General features: G+C 36.0%; 1 long non-coding RNA gene across 1 annotated transcript; it reads right to left on the bottom strand.

Annotated features, from left to right (window-relative positions):
• Positions 1-143: 143 nt before the first annotated feature.
• LOC113361271 lies at positions 144-3,123 on the bottom strand. Its single transcript, XR_003365045.1, has 3 exons — positions 2,682-3,123; positions 1,178-1,707; positions 144-300 (listed from the first exon to the last, which is right to left on the bottom strand). It is a non-coding gene; the product is annotated as an uncharacterized LOC113361271 (long non-coding RNA).
• Between the last annotated feature and the right edge of the window lie 9,828 nt (positions 3,124-12,951).

The following is a 12,951-nucleotide window of genomic DNA, read 5'->3' as shown; positions in this document are numbered from 1 at the left end:
ACGATGTATTTTTCATTTGGTATGGCGGGCAAACACATTAAATAGGTGTAGAATATGTGTATATTTTATTTGTTTTTTCATTTTATTTTCGTAGAAAATATGTGGATTTTTTTCCACTTTAAATATTCATTTATTTTCGCTCCGTGGATTACAACAGAACAGAAGATGTAGTTGCAAGTTCTAGTGCACCAATGACCCCAATTTGTAACCTTGGTATCGCTTTTCCCAAAATATCATCATTCATTAGGTGGTACTTTTCAACCTGGCAGCGATGAAGTGGTGGTACTCCTTGTTGTCGATCTGCAAACACAAACTTAAAAATGTTAAAAACCATTTTTTGATGATTATAGGCATTCACATAATTCCGAAGTACTTGAATGGCATCGGGTCTTGTAATATCGAATGAAGATCATGTTATCAAGAAAAATATACCATTAATTAGGATCAGAAAAATGGTGTTTCTTACCAAAAATTCTTATCAGTTGGAAACCTGCAAGTGGTGAAAATGCCAAAAATGCTTGAAAAGGTTTTAGCCTACAAAAGTTAATAACGCCATCCGTGGGAGTCGAACCCACAAATACATGGTTGAGCACCATGCGCTCTTCCATTTGAGCTAAGACAGCAAGCACAGTTTCTTAATATACATGGGATTTAATATACAGATACTTTAGCGGATATGATCCATAAGCATACAGATTTAAGCCCAACGTGACACTCTTGCACAGTCTAGCCGAGGCTCATGCTCTTAACGGTATTAAGACGTCATCTGCAACACTGAACTGTGTCAGCGAAAAAAACTTATGTCATACGTCAAGCAACATCATCACACTTCCTAAACCCCCATTACGTCAAGCAACATCATCACACTTCCTAAACCCCCATTAAAGATTTCTAGTTGCCATGCAAATATATCGCAAAGAAAAGTCCCTAATCCCCAATGAACCAAATGCGGTTTGTATGAACCATGCACCTATGAAAAAAATAAAATATAAACGTTTTACATATAAGAACAATGAAAATCTTATATGTTCAGAACGGATGGCAGTCCCCGTATCTTTCTAACAGTAAGCATTACTTGAAGATGTTGATAAGAGTAGCAAGAGTAGGCGTTCCAAAAAGAAAAAAACTTATCAAATGAAATAAGCTATAGTAAGTGGTAGTAGAGTAATAACCTTACCTCATTAGAACAACTCCAATATAATTTGAGGATTTAAATTTTAAGCTAAGTAGTTGTTTCCGCATTGATGAGATGTGAAGATAACCAAAGTGTTATATAGAATATAGGCCTCTATCTGCATGATCTATTCTTATGATAATTTTTCTCTTCATCCTCATCATCGACGTGACTCCAATCATTCCCATGACATGGTGTAACTCTGCTCCTTTTGTTCGTTTCAGATGGAGCACATGGCAATGCATACCCTGAAAAACCACCAAAGGGGTTTTGATTTTGAGCGAACATTCCTCCATAAGAACCAGTTGCAAACCCTCCTACTAACTTTTATTTTACCAAAACTGGCATGTAACTGAGGTGCTACGGGCGTCCCCGACTCGATGCAACTAAACCTTGACTGCAGACTCCATGATGTCATCTCTAAAAGGTGTGGCGAGGCGCACCCCGCCCTGTCGCTGTGCATTAAGCCCTGATTTGGTGTGGCGCGGCTTTGTCCCGCCCCGTCGCGATGCACTAACCCTTGATTTGGTGTACTGCAATAAAAAAAAACAGAAGAGTTAGTTGATTAGATCAGACAACCAAAAAGCTAAGAACATATTCCTAAAACAGCAAATGTATGCTATGCAAGTCAACAACCACTGCTCATAAAATACATCTTTCAAGCTAACATTGAATGTATTACTGTCGTCCTATAGAAAACACACTAAGCCAGGCAAGAAGTCCATACTATACTTGAGTGTGGATAATATGTGAAATAGTAAGAAAAATGATAGTTCATATAATGTGATGAACAGTAAATTATTATATGCATTGTTGCCAACTTCAAAAAGCAAGTTCTTTTCTGTCAAAGGCTCCGCTCCTCATAGATCTGTTTGGATTTGAATCACTCTCTACATACCCAGCTCTATCAAATGTCAACGAATAAACTCCGTTCAAAAAGGATGAAATCATCTATTGGAGATTTATTGAACTTGCTGTATACATTTTAGTTTTTGGAGAATTTACCCTAGATTATACTCTAGAAAGTATCTCGACGCTGAAGTACCAAGTACCATAAATGAGACTTTCAATGTACATGATTATTGGCTTTTACCTAAAAGGGAACTTATTGCAAATTATACACATGTAGATACTGAGAGGAATTATCAAATTTCCTCCAATCATTATTGCTCTTCCCTTGACATCAGTAGCTACATTTTTGTGATTTCTAGAACAAAGGACCTTACCTCCATTTTTGATTTACCCTTCTGCAAATCAAACCCAAGAAACTGAACTTTACTTTCAAGCCTAATGCACACCGATCAGTACCACATCAAAGTTAAGAATATATACATATTTGTGGCAAAAATAATGGCAAATTAAACCTTAATGAACTAAATAAATATAAAAACCTAAAGAACGTACCAAAAAAAAAAAAGATGTACAAACAGAAAACTCCAAATCTGAATATTAGAAACATTAACATTGAAAGCTAATCAAACAAAAGTATTGAACAGATAAAAATTACCCTCAAAAGGCATGCGTATATGTACACATTAAGCTTGTCCATTACCTGCACCTGAAACACCATCTACAGCAGCTCATAGCTATTCTCCATTACCTCTTTGAACTCAATTTCTTCATCAATTCCAGACTGAACCCTAAATTCCATCACAAACCCTAACATCTTCATCAATTCCAGACTGAAATCTACTTGATTTCTTTATCTGGTTGCAAATCGAGCTCAACCCAACTCTTATCATCATTCAAGAGCTCTCAAACCCCCATCTTCAATTAATCCATAACTTAATCATCAACCTCAGTTCTCAATAACTCTAATCTCGACAAACCCATATCAATAACTCTTTTACACAACCATCAACTCTTTAATCGAACACCATAGCGATCATCAGAATTTCTGATTCACTAATCTCTGCCGCTGTTTTTCTTTCTTTTCTTCTCGTTTGCGGTTTCAGGTGAATGAGAGGAGATCTCATCGAGTTTAGGGTTGTGTAACTCGAAACAAAACTTTGATTTGGTTCAGTTTTTCACGGGAGTATCGTCCACCTTGACGGTGTTACTTAACGTCCAGTTAAGTATTCGGTGTAAACGGAGTGTAACAACTTATTTAGGCAGAAACTCTGATAAAGTATTGTCTACCCACCTTATGTTGACGGTGTTACTAACGGCCGGTTAAATTCAAGGTGTAACCAGAGTATAATATATATTTTAAAGGAGGGGAGATAAGGAAGGAGTCTTTGGGCTCTCGTTTGGGACATCCTTTGTTTCATAATAAAAATACTAGGCTTATATAACTTAGCATTTTAAAGGAGGGGAGATAAGGAAGGAGCCTTTGGGCTCTCGTGTGGGACATCCCTTTGCTTCATAACAAAAATACTAGGCTTCTCAACTCTTTTGCTGTAATGGAATGATAAATTACCCCTGTTTAGAAGTACAATATCAAATAACGTCTTTCGTTTAAGTGTTAGGCGGCAGCCATTTTATCTATTAAAAATCTTATTTACCCTTGAATAAGATCTTTTTGGTGGGGAGGGTAAATGATTCGACGATTCTGAACCGGGCTCGACGAACCTGAATGTGGTGTAGCAATCTTGAACCGGGCTCGATGAATTTAAAAAGTGTTATGAAAGTTGATTCTCCATCAACCAAAAACCCCAAACTACATTAAAATGATGTACCCTTGTCAGGTAATGATGTAACGAACCTGAAAACGATGAAACGATCCTGAACCAAACTCGATAAATCTGAAAAATGATGTAAAAGGTAAACATGGCAACAACTAAAGGGTAAATAAGTAAAATTTAGAAAAGTAAACTAGTGTTGACTAACTTGGATGTAAAACTTGGGGAAAAATATCGTTTGGTCCTTTTTTAGGTGGTCCTAAGTCAATTTGGACCTTTCAGAAATCACCTTTTCCATTTGGTTCATAATTATTTACAAATATTAAATGGACCAAAGTACCCTTTTGTGTTAATTCCTACTTATTTTTTGTAGCAGTTCATTCTGTCTGATGAACTCCGGAGTTCGTTCCTTCAAATGAACACCTAATAAAACCAAACTAAATTTCCTACTTATTTTTTGTAGCAGTTCGTTCTGTCTGATGAACTCCGGAGTTCATTCCTTCAAATGAACACCTAATAAAACCAAACTAAATTTCCTACTTATTTTTTGTAGCAGTTCATTCTGTCCGACGAACTCCGGAGTTCATTCCTTCAAATGAACACCTAATAAAACCAAACTAAATTTCCTACTTATTTTTTGTAGCAGTTCATTCTGTCTGACGAACTCCGGAGTTCATTCCTTCAAATGAACACCTAATAAAACCAAACTAAATTTCCTACTTATTTTTTGTAGCAGTTCATTTTGTCTGACGAACTCCGGAGTTCATTCCTTTAAATGAACTCCTAATAAAACCAAACTAAATTTCAAACTTATTTTTTGTACGGAGTTCATTCTTTCTGATGAACTCCGGAGTTCGTTCCTTCAGATGAACACCTAGTAATTCAACACGAGTTCATTGAACTTCGTCAAAAAACAGAGTTCATTCCAGAAATGAACTTCGTCATCTTCATCTTCTTCATCAGCAGCAGCAACTCATCTTCATCATCTTCATCGTCTCCATCATCAGCAGCAACAACCGAGACTTAAAAATATCCAAAATCTTCATCACAAATTCTCGTCGCCGTCTTCATCGTCTCCACCATTTTCAACAACAACAACAAAAACAAAAAATAGAAAAAAAATATAAATCTTCATCGTTCATCATCTCCATCGTCTTCTTCATCTTCAACACAATTGTCTTCATCATATTCAAACAACAACACCAAAACAAAAGAAAAAGAAAAACAAGAACAGAGAGAAACTAGATCTAAAATTATGAGAGAGAAAAAGAAAAAGAAAAAGAAAAAGAAAATGATTTTTTTTTTGCTAAGAAATTCGTATATATATGGATCTGAAAGGGTATTTCTGCCACTACAAGATGACAATTACATCATCCATGACATCACCCTACGACCAAACCATAATTTGCAGGACCAAACTGTAATATATATTTTGAAAATTGACCAAACAGACAGTTGACTCAGTCAACTGGACCAAACTCTCTCTAATATATTATTTCTAGGACCTATTGGTATTTCCTACGTAAAACTTAACTGTGGGATACTTTTGAAAAGTGTTAAAATACGATGGTAATTCCATTTAGTATATTTAAAACGTGGGCACTTTATCAATTTCCCATGATATTTTTATCCTCATTGTCTTTGTTATGGAGTTCGCCGTTGTATTATGTTTCCTGTTAATATATTAAACATATGCCTGAGAAAGGCTTCTCTAAAACTGACATAGTCTCTGCAATTTATTTTCTGCTTACGGGATATTCGTGCTTAATTTTATTAATTATATCCGCTAGTACTTTGCAATTTGTTATTATGGAGACACTTGATAATATGTTTTCCATTAACCAGTTACTTTCCTTTAACAAGGTTTTTGCTTATGCATAGAGCGCTAAAGAAGCCCAATCGAAAGGTTTGAGAATTATTTTTGAGTTAGGTATCCACTTGTCTTCCTAAATTTTTTGTATCAGCTTCATTTTTCACTTGAGAAAAGAAATTATCTTTTATTAGGTTTGAACCTTTTTGGATACTTGTCCCAATCCAAGGTAAGTCAGAAGATCTAAAAGATTCGAGCAGATGAAAATTAGATAATATTTGGCTTTTAGAAGTTGAGCCCACAGGTGGTCAGGTTCCAAAATTAATCGACTGATCAATTATTTTTTTTTTACTTTTTTGACGGCAAAGAGCAAATTTATTAAAAAAAAGTGACGTATCACTAAAGCAGTGATATTGAAACCAAAAAGATTACATGGATTTGGAGATTACATCCCAATTACAAATACGACTAGATAAATTGTATTGTGAAAAAAACATATGTTTGTCTAAAAGAGGTATATCACATTTATGAGGATTTTTATCCCAACCCTCCTTAATCTAGGTTTGCAAATACTGGCCCACGCTTTTATGTAAGCTCCCTTTCCTTTTGAATCATCTTTGTTCCACCGAAAACCCCTATGAATACAATCAGTTTGATCTAATATATCCTTAGGGAGGAAAGACATCCAATTTGATAAGTTGAGAACACTGGGTGAATAAATTGTATAAGCATTATACGACCGGTTTTAAAAAGGAGTTTCGTATTGCAACTTCGCAGAGTTGAATAATAATTATGAAGTAGGGGCTCACAGTTTTCAATGGGACCTTTAGAATTTTTGCTATCAATGGGACCTTTAGAATTTTTGCTATAATTTACCATGTTTGGGATGAATCTGGGGACTAAAGTAAATTTCAGAATTTTGAAGATTAACCATTTGTCACGTTATATCACCAAAGTTAGATATGACATCAAGAATATTTTTTTCCTCTCCCAAATCCGCTTTTGTGAAAAGGAAGCAAGCATCAGCGAAAAATAAGTGAGAAATATTCGAGCATGTTTATTGATTTTTAGCCTGGATTTTTTCTCTAAGATAGCTTTATCTAGAAGTCTATATATAATTTCCATACATATAAGGAATAGATATGGGGAAAGGAAATCACCCTGCCGGATTTCCCCCGAATTTGTGAAATTTTGTTCTGAGGAACCATTTATGAGAATAGAGAAAGAGGTCGTACAAATTCATTGCATTATAAGTTTTATCCAAATATCATTGAAACCGAGAGAGATCAGGGACTTCTTATAAAAGGCCATTCCACCCAATTAAAGGCTTTTGAGAGATCTTATATTAGGTCCAAGAAACCTTTTTTTTTATTTTGAGATTTTCATATAATAATGGAGTTCATGGGTAATGAATATGTTATCAGTAATTAGGAGCTAAGCTAAAGAAAAAGAAAAAGTGTTGAAAAGAAAAGCGAAGCTAAAGAAGGAAACAAAGAAGGAATCCAAAAGAAGTAAAGAAGAAGATTTTGTATATAGTTAATTTATTTTTATTTTATTTTTAGAAACTGTATATAGAATTTTTTTTTTTGTAATTCTTATTTTTGGACTTTTTAATTTTTGGACATTTTTATTTTTTGCATATTTGGACATTATTTTTTTTAAAACCCTACGGAAGGGTAGTTATAATAAACTGCACAGAGAAGGACGGCGATTATGATATCGCCTCGTCCCCTCGGGTTCGTACATGACATAGGATTCGTGGCCCGAGTCGACTTCAACGGTTCATCCCCCATCTGGAACGGGAGGTAAGAATTCTAAACACCCGCGAATCTCCTGTCAGCGGGTTTACTGGATGATTTTGTATGCATATATGTTGAGGAATCGAATATGGCTGTTTTAATTTCCTAGTAAAGGGCAAGGCCTGGCCATACAAGATAAGGGTTCGGATTTCATCACCGTTCTCTTCTTGCCCGCCTTAGGAAAACGAAACCAAACGCGAACCTAAGCTTTAAAATTTGGAATAGAACGAGACCTATAGGGTAACGAGCTTAGTAGGAAAGTCATTCGAGAAATATTGGTTACTCTTTTAAGCATACTTCGAAGTTCATGATGGTTTCTGTGAGTTGAATGCGTGACTGCGCCGCCTTGTAATGCGGTGAGGCCTTGGGTATCAAAGCTCCACGCAGCTTCCCTCGCCTCTATTCAGCTTACTTTGACTCAGATTGATTCCATAGGGGTTTGCTCAGATTGTAACGAATTCCTTTTCGAAAGAATAGAAGCTGGTCTAGAAACAATCTAAGTGGAACCATCATGCTTTTTGTTTGCTAGATAAAATAGGCTTGTTGTGGTCGAGTCAGCCTTCTTTGTGTTTGTTTAGAATTCCCTTGCAGTTAGGATGTCGAACTGGTATTATAACAGCCAATACAATGAGTATCCGACTGAGCAGCTTGGACATTATCCTTTTTATGACCATAGTGTGAATAGTGATTGGGAACGCGAAACTTTTGAAGGTTATGGGTTATACCATGGTGAGCCCAATTACTATCCACATGCGCACCGGTCATACGAGCAAGAAGACTATAGCACTAGTTCCTCGTCTTTGGAGGATGCAATGAAACTATTGAAAAGTAGTCCTTTTTATGATCCTTCTGATAATTCCTCTTTACTAGAGTCAACACGTAAATTAGCTGAGTCGACACGTAAGTTAGCAGAAAGAATAAACTTAGTTTTTGACGAAAGAGAACTTTCTATAGAGGAATCCCTCAAGCTGATGGCTGAGACGAATGAAAGACTTGCTCGAAATAATCTTACTTTCCAATATAGTGTTTCCAATAATACCCTTAAAAATGAGGATAGTTATTTTCATAATCAAGATGACGAGGTTAGAATTGGTAACACTACTTGTTTTGATGAGGTTCGATCATTTTCATGTTATTATAATGATGATTATGATGAGGATAGTATCGATGAAGAACATGAAATATGTAGGCATAGTGATCAGGAATTTGTTACTCCAATTAAGCTTTACGATGATAATATTATTTCTAGTTCAAATCCAAATAATTTTATAATTATTCACCTATTCAAAAGGATGAGGATTTGACTAGAGATACCCCGTTTTAGATGATGTAGTATTTCCTGTCTACGAAGCCGATGATAGTTTTGAGGAACGAGTTTATTAGAATATTGTTTTAGAGTCTAGAAATTTAGAAACATTAGACTTAGAAAAAGAAAATGAACTCGTAGAAATGAGTGAGTGAACCCGACTTAGAAGAATCAATTGACCATTTTCGGGAATCCGATGACCTAGAAATTAGGGAAGTTGTGACTAGTCTTTCTAGAGACACAGAAAACTCTAAGTTTGGGGGTGATTATCATTCTCCGTGTGCTTTAACTCTTAAAAAGTTCCCTCGTGTAGGACTTGACATTTGTGCCTCAACCATCTTACAAGATTATCTTAGTATACTTTTTCCTGAACCTAATGATGTCCAAAAAGAAGTTCAGTCGTTAGAAACCCATCCTCTGGTTGATGTGGTTTGCCCAGGCTATGATACCCAGATTGACTTTGTTTTCCCACCAAATAGTTTTCTTCCAAATGTGGGAACGTTTATATTTCAAATGTGTCGAATATTAAGTTGTGAGACTAAACCTAAATGCTTTAGGAAATTAGAATCGACACATTTGCTTAAGAGTGACCACTACTCTCATTGTGGTCAATTTTGTAAGTCAAATCTTATTGACTTAGAGGATCCTCAGTTATTTAGGTTATTATTGTGCGCTTCTAAGATCATATTTGAGTTTTTCCAGACTCTAGGACCTAATGATTCGGATCCCACCTATGAAGAAACGCAACCAATGAAAATATTTTATTTAGACCCTTTCTTAGAACCTGAACCTGAACCACAATTAGATATAAATATCTTAATCAGGAAACTAGATAATGGCATGCTATCCTTGTTCACTTTCTTGGGTTATTGTAGTTTCCTTTGGTCAACTCTTTTTGGTTTTGAAGACCCACAGTTATTTCGTCTGTTACTTTTTGATTCTATGAGGTGACTAATTCCTTCCGATGTCTGGCTGAAGACTTTAAACTTAGCACTTCTTGGGAGGTAACCCAATCTCATGCGACATGGTAATATATTTCCTTAACTCTTTTGCTTCAAATGGTAACAGTTTCTCCTTGTTCATATGCTTTTAATTTTATCTTTAGAACATTGAGGACAATGTTAGATTTAAGTTTGGGGGTATGGGAGAAAATTTTTAGTTGCACTTTTGAAACTTCTAGCATCACATGGTACCCGGTTAGCTAAGTTTACATATTGTTTCTCACTGAAAAGATAGAAATTGGAATGCTAGAGATAACAACTTATTGAGACATTAGAGAAAAAGACATTGAGATCCTTGAAATTCAGGAGAGAACTTGTTCCTTTTAGAGGGTAACCGTGATGGACCTAACCATCCATGATGGAAAGGCGAGTAGGTCAGGAGGAAATGCCAGAAAGACAAAGAAACCTCACAATGTAGTCTTAGTTACTGGATTATTACGACTCTCTCTCAGTAGAAACTTATCATCATTAACAAGCGGAGCGACATCAAAATCTATGAAGAAAGTTGAAGACGTTTTAGGTTTAGAAGCAACAATAGAAAAGAATAATTTAAAAATCAAAGTTGAAGTTATAAGAGCAAATGATATAAGTTGTTAGAATCCATAATACCAAGACATCACAAGTTGCGAAGATCCAAGTTTTGAAAGTCCTTCTCTCATGGTCATGTAAATTGTTGTCTTGTAATTTTTGTTTCCAAAAAAAAAAAAATGAAAAAAAAAATGAAAAAAAAAAATCATCGTTACGTTTTGTTCAATAAGGCCCAAGGGAAGTAGAAATTTATAAGTCAAGGAAGAAATAGAAGAGAAGAGTTAATTGTCGAGGTTTTATGAGGTTCGATAGTTTATCATCAACAGTTGAAGACCGAAGAAGACGTTGTTTCTACTGAGCACTATGAGAGAGTCGAAGAAAGATACATTTGGTTGCTTTGTTAGTCTGCTTTCAATCTGGCACAAGATCTTTCTAGCACTGGTTTAACTCATCACACGTAATTAGTCCAGCTGTGTAGTAGATGTCCCTCTCATTTTTATCTCTCTCCTAATCTTATCCAGCTGTAAAGCAGCGGACGCATCTTACAATGTTTATCTAGCTGTGTAGCGGATATCTCTTTATCTAGCAGTGGTGCGGATATGTCTCCCCTTTTCTTCAGTCAGCTTTAGAGTTGACACCTTTAATTTCTATGGCATTCTAGTTATTTGGAGATAGGTTGAGAATATGTATGTCCTCATAGCTCTTTGGATACTTATGACCAATTAGGAGTAAAGGTTTTGTGGGTACACCTCTGGTAAACCCTCCGGAGACAACACTCCGCCGCTAGGGCCACCTAGCGGTTTAACGGCCTGCTGCACGTGCTAAGTGTAGTCTTTTTATCTTTTCAAAAATAAATTTTGCTCGAGGACTAGCAAATAATAAGTTTGGGGGTATTTGATAGACACATTTTTTTGTTTAATTTGATCTCAATACTATATATTGTTGGCACTCGAGTTTGTACTAATTTTGGTGTTTTATGTGTTTGTAGGCACCTTTGGAAAATAAACATTTTTTGGAAAATTCGGCTCGAAAAGTTGGTAAAAGTCCCGGAGGACACGTGTTATTCGGAGTCTCACCATTGGATAAGGGGCACCCCAGGTCACCCCAAAAGGCATCTGCTATTCTCACTCCAGCAACGGATAAGGGGAGACTACTGGATAAGGGGTGTCCTTCTTCTAAAATTCAAATTTCATTTTTGGCGGGAAAATTTCCTTCTTCACGGGCAGATTTTTGGTCGAAGTTTTGAACGTGTTCTAGGGAGATTCAATGGCTGATATTTAGTAGGAAGTTGTGATATGGCCTAGCAAACACGTTGTGGGCTTTTAGTTCGATCAGAATTAGCTAGAATCGGCTAGGCAATCCACGAGTTGCAAACAGGGAAAACACGTACAGGGAGAAGATATCCACGGGTTCTGGAAGAATTTGTACGTGTTCTGATGATGTGTAATGACTTGAACGACTTGTTGGAGCGTGACAAAGATAAACATGGATAGTTTTCACGTAATTGACAGCTGCAGATACGTGATCGAGATAAAAAAACGAAAGAAAAATATATCGTTTACTGCCGAGTAATGGGAGAATATTTGGAGTGATTGAGCAAGATTTTATGAGGCTGTTGGGTATAAAAAGGATTCTCGAGAGTCATAGAAGGGTGATGGAGAGTTAGGGGTGAGAACAGAGTATAGAAATTAGAGTTGCAGAGAGTTGTTGCTGCTGCCATTAGAGAAGAACACGAAGAACAATAGACTGCAAGTAGCAGTCTTTTTCTAGTGTCTTAAAACCGTTTCGTTTTCTTCCAGAAAAAGACTGTTGCTTCTGCGACTGTTTTGTGCTATAATTTTGTAACAGCTTCTTTGCAACATTTGTAACACCCGTATACCATTGCAAATCTCTGTTTTATCTTATTCTTCAATAAAAACACCATTTGAGCTATGAGTTATCTTTTTGAGTGTGTTTTCACCATGTGGAGCTAGAACCCTTCACTGGGACGACGGAGGAAGCTGTATTTCATCCTTGGGGTAATTTAATAAATTCCTTATTTACTTTTTGCATAAATTTTAAATGATTTATGATTTCTATTCATCATTTGTTATCTTGTTAGATAGTGTATGCTTAGTCTTAGATGCTTTAGATACACTATGCTTGTAATTTACAATTGATGTTTTACGAAATCTACTTTGGCAAAGAATAAAGTTATTGTTTCTTTTTCTTTGAGCTATAAAATGTCCAGGATTAATTTATGAACCCCGTGAACATGAAAACCAGTGGAATCCCGAGTCCCGGTCTCTCTTCATCCTGTGACAAATTTTGTATATATATTTTTCCTTATTTTCTTTATTAAATCTTAAAACAAATTCTCAACAAATCTGAGTGAACGAATCATCTTACTACAACATCATAAAAAAACCACATCAGCTAGGCACTAGAATCAGAACTACCGGAAAATATAACACATTGTATTTGTTTTTCCTCGTTCTTCCTTCCCATGGCAAGTCTTTGTGAAATAACTCCGACGAGAAGAAAAAAGAAGGCATTAAGAGAACCTCCTGGAATTTGGCACTAAAGACTATTAGAAGCAAGCAAGATGACGAAACATAAGGGTACTCGACTGTTAAGGGCACCTTCACTATCATTTTAGAGCTAGTGGAAAGGAAGATTGAGATCGAAGGCCGCCAGCAGATGTGGTCACTATCATAGGTACTCAAGATATTG

This window comes from Papaver somniferum, chromosome 3, assembly GCF_003573695.1.
Source record: "Papaver somniferum cultivar HN1 chromosome 3, ASM357369v1, whole genome shotgun sequence".
In the NCBI taxonomy this organism is placed as follows: Eukaryota; Viridiplantae; Streptophyta; class Magnoliopsida; order Ranunculales; family Papaveraceae; genus Papaver; species Papaver somniferum.
The sequence above is the reverse complement of the archived record's forward strand: the minus strand, read 5'-3'. Positions and strand labels throughout refer to the sequence as shown.